Genomic DNA, 4,200 nt, shown 5'->3' with positions numbered 1-4,200 from the left:
TTTCCCAGACACAGCTCAGGCTCCTGCTGGAGCCCAAGTGAAGCCCTGCTACGAGCATCCAACGCCCCTGCAGCACAGCCAAGCAGGTTTGCAAGGGCTGGGGAAGAGCAGGGATCCATCAGCACTGGGTCTTCCCAGCTCAGGGATGCAAATCCTTCCCCCCTGCACACTCAGAGTGTTGATTTTGGCCCAGAGAGCATTTATGAGATAGCCCCAGGGCTCTGTGGTGAGATGATGCATGAATGGTGATAACCCAGGCCAGTTCCATGGAATGGGGCCAAAGGAGCCCTTGCAGGGGCTGCAGGAGAAGCTTGACCTTGAATATGGACTGAGACCACGAGAGCTCACACTGTCCTCTCCTCATGATAAAATCAAAATTTCTCAATAAACAGCAGCTTCAAAAAAAAAAAAAAAAAACAACAAACCACCAAAAAAAAAAAAAACCCCAAACAAACAAACAAAAAAATCAAAGCAAACCTGCAGAATAATTTTTACCCCAAGATTCCCCAAATTTCAGTAATTTCAGAATCAAGAAAGATTTGGGTGACATCTGATTTTGGAATAACATCTCCCTCTGGGGACTAAACCCTTTCAAACTACTGCAGAAACTGCAATATTCCAACAAATCTAACCCCACTAAAATCCCAGCTTCCTTGGCATCTGGACAGTTCGGGGGCAGGGGTTTGGGGGGGAGTAAAAAACCCCAGCAGATGCAGAAAGCAAGAAATCAGGGCAGAGTTTATTTTAATAAACTCTCATGACTGCAATAATCTCAGCTCTGATTAGCAGTGGAGATTAAAAAATGTAAATATTTACTAGAACATCTTCAATATCCTCATGGAGTCAAAAGGGCAGTTTCTGTGAGCAGCGTGTCAGAACTACTTGCTCTGGCAAACTGTCTCAGACAACTGTGGAATTATGCAAAGAGCTTCAGCATAATTAACTGTATTCATTGCAAAGTAAAAATATTGGAGCTTTATTTGCTTTCTGTTCCAGCTCTGAGCTCTCTCTGCTTTCTGCCTCTTGTGTGAGACTCTGACAGCTCCTTTAACAAAAGCTGTGATTCCCACTTGGCTCCAGGAACTGCATTTAATGAAAACTAACGAGTTGCATGATGACTGTAGTAAATCTGGGCTCCCAGACCTACTCTAAGTCCCTTCAGGAGGGATGGCTTTGCTTCTCCTTCATTTCAGCAGCCCAGAAAAGCTGTGGCTGTCCCTGGATCCCTGGAAGTGCCCAAGGCCAGGTTGGATGGGGCTTGGAGCAGCCTGGAATAGTGGAAGGTGTCCCTGCCCCTAGCAGGGGGGGTGGAATGAGATGGGCTTTAATGTCCCCTTCCACCCAGGCCATTCCATAACTCCCTGATTTTGTAAGCCCAGGACACAGAGTGGCTTGCTCTGCAGTGGGGAAGCCTCTCTGCCCTGTTCTGTTGACACTGGTTCCCAGTAAGTCTGGATGTAGCACATCAAAAGCAAACCAGTGGCCTGGCTCCTTCCCCAGCTTGCCAGGCATCTTGTTTGAAGAGGCTTAGAGCTGGTCTTAATGAACAGAGGTGCTGTGAATGGGCTGGGGCCTGTCCTGCCCTAATAGGATTATATCCCAATTAACTCACCCCGGGCACTGAGCCTGCTGTGTGTGTTTGGGGCAGGCTGGGAATTTGAGGTGAGGCACAAGGAGCAGTGTCTCCCTGCTGATACTTTCCCATCCTCTTCCCACCTTTCTGCTCTGTTCCCATTTTTCTGCTGTGATCTTACCTCTCTCAATGTACAATTTCCAACTTTAACCATGAGAAGGAGGCAAAGATGCCACAGGTGCCACCTGCCCTTTGGTCCAGGTATCCAAACTCACTTTCCAGGGCCATTCACACCCACCCAGGATGGAGGGCTTGGAGCTGCTGCTTTTGCTGCTGGGGTTGGGTCACTCTGGATCCTGGATGCAGCCTGGGCATGCAGCACATGTGGAGAAAATGGAGCATAAAGCATCATCCTTCTGCCCTTAAACCCAAACTTTCTCTTCCTTGTCCCCCTTATGTTCCCATGCCTCAGACCCACAATGCCAGGTTTAAAATCTCGATGGGATTGGGTCTGTTGCTGATGCAGAAAGCCCATGGCTGGACTAAGGAGGAATGGAAGCTGTGCACTGAGGGAGTGACACAGAACAATAAATCCAAAGAGGCTTTTTATTGCTTAAAAAAACCCCATCAGATGCCATAGGCCTGGGTGAGGGGAAGGAGGGAAACTTCCCTCCCTTCCAGAGGGTGAGAAATGCCAGCAATGGCCTTTCCTGGATGCAGGGTCAATCCAGCCTTGTAATTGTGGTTGTTAAATCATGCCATGAACAAAGATGTGGTGGTGAGTTTGGGCAAGAGAGGCCTCTTTGCTTTCCCTGTCTCCAGTGAAAGGAAAATTCTTGCTTTTTGGGCCAGCAAAGGTGCTTGGGGAGCTCAGCAAGATGCAGATCTTGTGCTATGGCTTTGCTCTTATGGAGTGAGAATAAAATTCAGACAGAGAGGGTGCAATTCTTAGTAAGTGGTAGGTTGCAATAAAGCAGCTGGGACTCAGTTTCTTCTTACAAGAAAATTCTTTATTCACAAAGCTCATATTTATAGGAACTATCAGAAGGCACTGTGTTAGACCTAACTGGCTAACAAGACACTGACACTCAGTTTATTGGTCTGTAAATGGCCAGGGTTATGTCTGTCAAATCTCTCTGGTTTTGGTTAGTTCACAGGTTTTGTTCACTGATTCCCATGGGACAGATTTCTTGTTTATTACAGATGCAAAGGGTTCTCTTACCAGAATAGTTTCTTGTGCTAACTGCTTTCATTCTTACGATTTTTCATGTGGGAAGTTACAAGCTAACTGTTAGCTTAGCTAGAGTAGCAGGGCCCAAACCATATTTTATAAGGACTTTCTTTTATGGTATCTTTCTTTACCTATATGCAACAAGTGGTAAAAGCCACCAGCTTGCTGTCTGGAGGCAGAAACCTCAGCTGAGGGGCAGCCCTGCAAATCTTCCTGCCAAAGATCCCACCACCTGCAAAGAGCGGAGCTGGCAGAACTGAGGAGGAAGAGGAGGAATCCCTACCTCTTCCTGACATCCTTAATGCATCAAAAAGGATCTTGGAAATATGATTTTTTTTTTTTTTTTTGCTACATAAAAATCTGTTTTAGAATTGAGCTCATTTCAAGGCAAGCAGAACAAGAAGAGGCTGAGCATGGTAAGTTCACAGACCCTGCTAAAAACAGGGGGTTAGCTGTCAGGAACCATGAAGCAAGAAGCCAAGTGGGATTTTTTTACCTGGTCGGTCCCCTTCCCACTTGGGCTGAGCCTCACAACAAGCCAACCATTTGTGCCTGGGCCAGGCCTGCCTTTTAAGCAGTGCTGAGCTGCTAAAAATGAAAACACACAGCTCCACAATACCAGAGGAGCAGCTGCCCCTGCAGGGCAGCGCAGAGGGACAATGAGTCCCCTCAGGCTGGAGGAATCAGCCTTTCCTTCCCCCAGCCGCTGAAGGAAGGGACAGGCTCGCCACAGTGCCCAGAGTAAAGAGAGGTGAGCTGGAAAACTGTCCCCGGGCCGAGCCTCGAACAATGGGGCCCAGAGGGAAATGGAAAAGCAAATATTAATGTTTTGCCATTCACATGGCCCCCAAGAAAAGAACAATGCCTTCGGTTGGACACCACCTTGATGACTTCCTCCTCCTCCTCCCCTCGTGCTCTAAATTTCACCTCAGGAGCTGTAATTCCTTTGGATGAAGCACGGGAGAGGTAGGAGATTCCTGCTTTGCTTTTTTTTTTTTTCCCCCATCCCAGAGGGAAGGATGGCTCCATTATAAACCCGTCTCAGTGCCCTGCCCCTCCAAAGCCAGGCTCCTCCTCGTGAAGTAAAAACCAGAAGCACATGGGGGCCCCTCTGACCAGCAGTGGATCCCAGCAGCTCAGGGAGAGCGGGACAAGGGAACACCGGCACCCAACTCCTCCTAAACCTGGCAGAAAGGGTGAGCACAATCCCAGGGACCAGAAAACAGGGAGCATTTCCCCAGGGACAGGCAGAAATCAGGGCCTGCCTTGTTGTTTGCTTTCTTTATCTCTCCAGTGGGGACAAGCTGGATGTGCTCACCTGGAGAAGGCTCCAAGGGGACCTCGGAGCCGCTTCCAGAGCCTAAAGAGGCTCCAGGAGAGCTGGAGAGGCCCTGGG

The sequence above is a fragment of the Lonchura striata genome, chromosome 7, assembly GCF_050655825.1.
Source record: "Lonchura striata isolate lonStrDom1 chromosome 7, ASM5065582v1, whole genome shotgun sequence".
Classification (NCBI taxonomy): Eukaryota; Metazoa; Chordata; class Aves; order Passeriformes; family Estrildidae; genus Lonchura; species Lonchura striata.
This window is presented reverse-complemented; position numbering follows the sequence as displayed.